The sequence below is a fragment of the Carcharodon carcharias genome, chromosome 9, assembly GCF_017639515.1.
Source record: "Carcharodon carcharias isolate sCarCar2 chromosome 9, sCarCar2.pri, whole genome shotgun sequence".
In the NCBI taxonomy this organism is placed as follows: domain Eukaryota; kingdom Metazoa; phylum Chordata; class Chondrichthyes; order Lamniformes; family Lamnidae; genus Carcharodon; species Carcharodon carcharias.
This window is the reverse complement of record NC_054475.1, coordinates 46,918,808-46,927,279: the sequence shown is the minus strand read 5'-3', so window position 1 is coordinate 46,927,279 and position 8,472 is coordinate 46,918,808. Positions and strand designations below refer to the sequence as shown.

The 8,472-nt window shown below is 41.5% G+C and overlaps 1 pseudogene; it reads right to left on the bottom strand.

Annotated features, from left to right (window-relative positions):
• Window positions 1-4,895: 4,895 nt before the first annotated feature.
• Window positions 4,896-5,224, bottom strand: LOC121282397 (annotated as a pseudogene).
• Between the last annotated feature and the right edge of the window lie 3,248 nt (window positions 5,225-8,472).

Below are 8,472 nucleotides of genomic sequence, written 5' to 3'. Positions count from 1 at the left end.
GAATTTGAAGGAGTAAAACAAAGTAATTTTGACCATTATCTTGATCGAGGACGTTAAAACCAGAGACAAAATATGCAGCTCTTAGGGAAATAATTCTCTTGGAAGTATTTAAAGACTCAATCCCTTCAGCAGTGAGAACTCATGTGGAGGAACAGAGGGCTGATTCTGTAAGGCAAGCAGCAGAGATAGCTGATGATTATGAGTTAGTTCATAGAGCTAAAGCTTTTTATCATCACCCTTTTAAATCAAGAAGGATAGAAACTGGGAAGATGAAAGGAAGGTGTGTAGTTAAGCAAGAGAAGGAGTAGCTGAAAATTTCCAGGAAGTTTTTTTCTTAGAATAAAAGGGAAAATGCTGAGGGTAAGAGTGATATTCGAAAGTTGAGGTGTTTTCATTGTAAAAAGTTAAACACACAAAGTCTTTGTGTTGGAAATCACTACAAAAATCTGTTGGAATTGTTAAGGTGCAGAAAAGCTCTGGAAATAAAGGTACTGTGGGTTCTGAGGTTTAGGCACAGGAGAAACCATTAGTTTGTGCGCAAGTAAAACAGGGAGAATCAGTGATAGGTTAAGAAGTGGGAATGTGTTCACAGTTTACCCAAGAGAATTCAGAGAAGCAGGTTGCAGAAATGTTTAAATGTGTGAAGGGAAAGTCTTTCCATGTGTACAGGGCAGGGAAGGTAAAGATACTAAAATCTTAAGAGACACAAGGGCTAGCCAATCTTTAATGTTGTGCGAAAGTGATATTTGTTGTTCAGAGGCAGTAGCTCAGAGGGAGTATTACTGGAGCAGGTGATAATAAATGCGGTTCATGGAGATGCTAAACCTATCCCCTATGGAAAATAAATTTAAAGAGCAAATGGAAAACAGGTGAAGTTATCGTTGGGGTAGTGGAAAAATTGCCCATTGCAGGGGTTCAATTTCTTTTGGGTAATGATATAGCTAGGTCACAGATTTGGGTGATGCCTATAGTAGTTGAGCAGCCTATAGAAGTGTTTTCAATAGAGATGTTACAGAGAGGGCATCCTGACTGTTTCCAGATTGTGTTATAATGAGATCACAGGCACACAGGTTGAATCAAGAAAAATGTGAAGGACAAACAGTTCAAAGGCAGGAAGCAGGTGTTGAAATCCAATTAGCTGGCACTGTGTTTGATAACATTGTTCAGGAAGAAAGACTATAGGACAATTCAGCTGAAGTGTTTAACTCATGGACTTTTGTGGAGCTACAGAAAAATTATTTGTAATTAAAATAGTTATATCAGAAAGGTTACTCAGAAACAGAGGCAAAACATATTCCATTATGTTATTACCTTAAGGGTGATATTTTAATGAGAAGATGGAGGCCGGATCATGTCTCAGCAAGTGAAATCTGGAGGGAGATGCATCAGATTGTTATCACATTAGGGTATAGAAATTAGATTCTGAGAATTGCTCATCAAATTCCAGTGGGGGTTGGGGGGGGGGGTGGTTCTTTAGGAATTAGGAAAACACAGGAAAAGATACAGAAGTTTTTTTTGATCCAGATTGCATATGGATGTAGTCAAATTCTGCAGAACATGTCACACATGTCAGGTAACAGGGAAACCACAAGCAGTGATTAAGCCAGTGCCTTTAATCCCAATGCCAGCATTTGAAGAACCTTTTACTAGGGTCATGGTTGATTTTGTAGGACCCCTCCCTAAGACTAAAAGTGGAAATAAGTACTTACTGACAATAATGGATGTGTCTACCAGGTTTCCTAAAGCGATACCTGTAAGAAGTATTACAACTAAGAAGTTTCTGGAGGAGTTAACCAAATATTTTACAAGATATGGTTTACCTAAAGAAATACAATCAGATCAGGGTTCAAACTTCATGTCACAGCTAATTAAGGAAGTGATCAGCAGTTTGAGGATAAAACAATTTAAGCCAACATCTTATCATCTGGAGTCACAAGGAGCTTTGGAAAAATGGCATAAAATTTTAAAAACCATGATGAGAACATACTGTCAGGATTATCCACAGGATTGGGTTATAGGAATTTCATTTTTGTTATTTGCTATTAGAGATGCTGCTAATGCATCAACTGATTTTAGCCCTTTTGAACTAGTCTATGGTCATGAGGTAAGGGGACCACAAAAATTGATTCATGAGAATTGGTGGGTCAAAATTCAGAAACTGTTCTCTTGGATTACGTATCAAATTTCAGGGGTAGATCGAACAGAGCATGTGAGTTGGCTAGGGAATATTTAAAGATGTCACAGCAAGTGATGAAAGTGAAGGCAGATAAGAAAACTAAAGCTCAAAGTTTTGTTTCTGGTTAGAAAGTATTAGTTTTGTTACCAGCACTAGGAGATTCATTAAATGCAAGGTTTAGAAGGCCTTACAGGATTGAAAAGAAACTGAGTGAAGTAAATTATTTAATAAATACTCCAGATAGAAGAAAGAAGCAAAGGGTGTGTCATGTGAATATGCTTAAAAAATACTTTGACAGGGAATATTCTCTAGCCAACTCACATGCTCTGTTCAATCTACCCCTGAAATTTGATATGTAATCCAGGAGAACAGTTTCTGAATTTTGACCCACCAATTCTCATGAATCAATTTCTGTGGTCCCCTTACCTCATGACCATAGTCTAGTTCAAAAGATGTCTGTGATATCATTTGGTTATCTCCTCCTATCACTGCTTGCTTGTCCCAACAACCACACGCCTTCTTTCTCCCCGCCCTCCCCCCCCCCCCTTAAACCATCTTATATTTCACCCCTCTCCTATTTTTACTTAGTTCTGTTGAAGGGTCATGAGGACTCAAAACATCAACTGTACTCTTCTCTGCCGATGCTGCCAGACCTGCTGAGTTTTTCCAGGTATTTTTTATTTTTTGTTTTGGATTTCCAGCATCTGCAGTTTTTTGTTTTTATTTTTGTTGTTATTTTTAGCTATACATGATGTCTGTATAAGTTTCATCTTCAATAAGGCAACATCCTTCTTGATAAAATCCAGCAAAATTATTAAGAGTACAAAAAGAAATTGACTTCATGCTTCAAAATGATACCATTGAGTCTAGTTGTAGTAACGAGTTCACCTATTGTGCTGGTACCAAAACCAGATGGAACACAAAGACTGTGGGTGCAAATTTCCAAGCCCGCTGGTGGTGGGCTTGATAGGTGGTGTGTGCAGAAAATATGGTGGGACCCACTTCATGACAGCGTGAAGGCAGGTCGCAATCTTTCGTTCAGCCTGCTGACGGCGAACCACCTTTCTCACCATTAGTCAGCGTACACTTGGTGGCCTTCACTTTGGGGGAAGTGAGGTGAGTGAGGATCAGCATTCTCCACAGCTCACCCTTGTTTACAGGCCTCGGGGGTGCCATGAGGGTGGGGAAACTGATGCCTGGCCTCGTAGGTGACTGCTGAGAGGGGTAGGGAGGTGTCTGGGGGGGATGTGCTGGCTAGCCTCGGAGGCAACTGATGAGGGGTGGGGGTCAAGTGCTGCCCTGGTGCTACATCTCGTGTACAGACAATCGAGGTGGGAGGCAGGGTGAGTGAGGGAACTGGCCACACATTAGGGACACCTGTATAAACTGACCCTGTCTCTGCAATTAAGGCAGATAATGCGCAACCACAGTGATATGATTGAGGTCAGGCTTCTAGCCTGCTCGCTCATGCAAGCATCAAGGAGGCACCAAGGGGCCAGCAAGGGCTCCATACTTAACCCCCCACCCCCCTCCCATATCCCCCGCCCTTAACCAAACCCACCCAGTACAGATTTTAAGTCCGCCACCACTTTATTGGACCGCAGAGCAGTTGGGCTGCACACGTTGTACGATCTCCTCGCTAATGCTGGCCATGTAGCAGTCACTGCTGGAGGTTCTCACAGCCCATTTCAAACTCAGCATCCCAGTTTGGACCAGTGTTGCAGATTGACAGGCCAGCTATGCAGCGTGCTCATCTCTGGCCATTCAACAGGTGACCAGCACTCTCCGGGAAGCATTAAGGGGCGGTCACACAGGGCCAGGAAAGGTGCTAAGTACAGTCACGATAACCATGTCTCTCTCTCTCTTTCATGCTGCAGGAGGACCACGTCAGGATTATGGATCCTGGTGATCTAGCTGTATGTCTGATGGCCTACAGAGACCATAGAAGACAGAGGAGAGAGTGACTGAGGCTCCTGGCTGTGTAAAGGCAGGAGCAGCAACCTCAGGAAGAAGGGGCAGCAGGGGCTCCTGCACACACTGCCCAGGAGCGACAGTGAGCCGTGGCTGGTCGGCGCCTAGCGACACCCAGGGTTTATAGACACCGCCTGCCATTCCTGCGGATGACTGAGAACCAGTGGCAATGACGACTGTGCATGTCTAGGGACCTGGTAGCTCGTATCAGCCACTTACTACAGGACTTGGCACCAAATCAGGACATGGAGGGCATCCACTGCCAGTGGCTGTGAAAGTGACTGTGGCACTCAATTTCTATGCTAGTGGCTTCTTTCAGGGCTCCATGGGTGACCTCTGTGGGATTTCACAATCTGCCACCCACAAATGCATCCATGAGGTCACAGATGCCATCTTCTCCATGGCACACAACTTTGTGCATTTTGCCCGGGACCGGGACAATCAGGATGCAAGGGCCATTGGATTCGCCCTGATCTCGGGATTCCCACAGATGCAGGGTGCGACTGACTGCACTCGTGGCGCCCAGGTGTCCATTGCTACACGCGATGGACTTCATCAACCACAAGGGCTTCCACTCACTGAACATGCAGCTGGTGTGCGACCACCAGAAACACATCCTGCATGTACTTTTTTGTATGTATATACGGAACAAAACAAAATGTGTAATCAAAGTTCAAACAGATCCATTGCAGCCACAATACGTGTTCCAGTCCCTCTCATTATTTCTGCTGCATGACAATGTGTACACTCAACCTATGAAGTTGACCACCACTAGATGAAGGATGGTACTGGCAAAGGAGAAATCTGCAAGTGCTCACTCAGGTGAGATGCTTTGTTCTGAGGGTTGATATGTATCCACAAGCAAACTGTCAGCATGATGGCCCCTACACAGGCAACGAATCCGGACAGAAAGGAGTTAATGGGGAAAATACCAACCGGCGTGCAGTAAAGGAACTGAGCTATTCCACTCAGTGCCAATTACAGCAAGTAAGAGTCCAGGAGCTTCAGCCGGAACGGAGTCCTCGCCACATATTCCTGAGAGAAGCGGCTGATCACCGACAACACCAATCCACGCATCAGGGAGGCCGAGTCGGTGGAATGCAATCACCTGGACATGTGCACGGTTTCCAGGGAGTGTGCACAATGCCTACATCCTGAGTCGCTCACAAATTTTTTGCCTTTGCTGGCCATGTCTCCTGGGCAGTGATGGTGAGCCAGTGGCAATGATTGCTTTGCTAGCGGCTGCCTTTTAAATATGGCAGCCGGCGTGATATAACAGCAGGGTGATGGCAAGCGGGCGAATGAGAGCCTGCCCGCCATGGACATGGCGAGTTTCGTGAGAGTGAATATGTAAGGAGGTGGGCTCGAGAAGATATTGTGTGAAAACCCGCCATTTTCATCACGGGTAGGACTCCATTTTACCAGCCCACTACCACACTTAGTGCAATTCTGGGAAAATTCCACCCTGTGTATGGACTATCGCAAGGTGAATGTAATGACAAAAGAGGATTCATATCCTATACCATGATTGGAAGATTGCATTGAAAAAGTGGGTCAACCAAAATTTATCTCAAAGATTGATTTGCTAAAAGGATGATGGCAGGTAATGTTGCTGCAAAGAGCAAAAGAGATATCAGCTTTTGTGATGCCAAATGGACTATATCAATTTAAAGTCATGCCATTTGGTATGAAGAATGTGCCTGTGACATTTCAAAGACTGACAAACAAAGTAATTGCAGGTCTAAGCAAGTGTGTGGTTTATATTTATGATCTAATTGTTTTCAGTCAGGTGTGGGAGGAGCATTTACAGCACCTGGGAGAATTATTTCTCGATTACAAGAAGCTAATTTAGTGATGAACTTAGCTAAAAGTGAATTTGCAAAAGCGTAAGTTACGTATCTAGGCCATACCATTGGACATGGTAAAGTGCCTCCGAGAAATGTGAAAGTCAAGGCTTTTGACAAAACGAGAAGTTTTGAGATTTCTGGGCATGAGTGTGTTTTACTGGAAATTTGTACCAAACTTAAGCAATGTGGTTGCTCCACAGACTGAACTATTAAAAAAGAACAAGAAATTTCAATGGACACTGGAGTCAGAAAGCATTTGATGGTTTGAAAACTGTATTAACTACCACATCAGTTTTGGCAGTACCCAATTATGCCAAGCAATTTAAGTTGGCCATTGACACAAATAATATATGTATCAGGGCTGTGCTGTTATAAGAAGATGACACTGGAATTGAAAAACCAATAGGGTATTTTTCACAGAAGCTGAATGTACTATGAAGATATTCAATGATCAAAAAAAGAGATCTTGGGGTTGGTGTTAGCATTGCAACATTTTGAAATCTATGTGGCAAACAATTCATCAGAAACAATTCTTTCTACAGACCACTATCCTTTGACGTTTTTGGATAAACTTTGACACAAAAGTGCAAGACTTTTCAGGTGGAGTCTATTACTACAACCATATAACCTATGAATTATACATGTTGCTGGTAGAGAAAATCTGTTCGCAGATGTGATATCAAGAGTTTAAAGCTTAAAGCAAAAATTGGACATTTTAAAAAATCTGAAAACTGAACTGGAATTATTTCTGTTGATAACAATGAATTGTGTATATATATATATATGTATATATAGTTATGTTAATGCATGCATTTTGTAATGTAATAAGTATAGGAGATAATGTGAGATGCATTATTAAAAAAAGCTGTCTTTTAAAATTATGACAGTTCATTTTTCAATAAAGAGGGGAATGTCATGAAGAGATATTAATGTCTATGCTGTTATTGGAAATTATTATTAAATTGGACTTGTAGTAAGGACTGTATATTTGTGTGTCTGTCTATGGCTTAATTGGATTAAAGTCAGCTAGTCTTTGATGTATAGTAGTTTTGAGATGTTAATTAGTTAAGCATAAATTGCAATTTACATTTTTAAATAAACCATTCAAAAGAATGGATAAAATCTTGCACCGAGTTGGGAGACGCCAAGTGTTTATATTACTAATAAAGTTAGTGGGACGTAAATGTTATTGTTAGAAGATGTTAAAAGCCTGGAATACAATGGAAAATTTATATACAAAGGAAGCGCTAAGTATAAACAGAAAGGAGTTTGTGTGTGTAGGTGAGAGGCATTTTAGATCTAACCAGTCTGTAAGCCTACAATTGTGTCTGTAAAGGAACCAAATTGCAGGGAACCTTATTTTGAATCTGTAAGGTCAAATGTGCTTTGCTTGGTGTCTGTTTAGAATATATGGGTTATTGCCGCCTTGGTGAAGATTTACCGGGAGTGCTTAATTTGGGGATTTGTTTAAAAGTTATTATGGTAGTAATTTGTAGACATGCGTATGTGTTTAATTTGTTGTTAAGTTGATAAATGTTTAATTAAGTTTTATATAAAAAATGTTTTGAGGCTTGGTGGTTTTATTCCTGAATTCAGAGCTGCATCTCAAACATACCAATTGAAAATAAAGGTTATGACAGTTGTTCAAGTTTCCCTCTGGGATTTAAACAACTCAGCCTTTACCAACTGCTGTGTCACAACAGGTGAAAGCAGAGTCTTTGAATATTTTCAAGGCAGATAGTTTCTTGATTAACAAGGAGGAGTATGTGAAATATTATAGGGGTAGACGGGAATGTGGGGTTGAGGTTACAATCAGATCAGCCATTATCTTACTTAATGATGGAGCAGGCTTGAGGGGCTAAGTAGCCTTTTCCTGCTCCTAATTTGTATGTTTGTATGTTCATATGGGTCCTTGATGAATGGATTTCAGCAGTGCTGGAGCTGAGAGAAGACTGAAGTCAGATGGCAGATCTGATGTTGAATTGGTCAAACAGGGTACTGAGATTGCATACATACAAAGTCAGTCTCAGTGAGCAGGAATAAAGGAGATACAACTTAGGCATGAAGCATGAAGTTTCTGACGACAACTAAAAATAATGACTTTTGTCTTAATATAATGAAAGCCAAAATACTGCAGATGCTGGCAATCTGAAACAAAAACAGAAAGTCCTGGAAAAACTCAGCAGGCAGCTCATCACCATATTCTAAAGGGCAATTAAGAATGAACAATAAATGCTGGCCTAGCCAGAAACGCCCACATCCTATGAATGAATAAAAAGAAACATTTGGCAGCATCTGTGGAGAAAGAAAAACAGATCCGTTTCAAGTATGTATGACCCTTCTTCAGAGCTAAAGAGAGGTAAAAATGTGAGGGGATTTAAGCTGTCAAAAAAGGAGGCTGGAGCAGATGGAGTAAAATAGAAGGTCAGGGATAGGTTGGAGCTCAGGAGAGATTAATTGACAAAGAGCTCATGGACT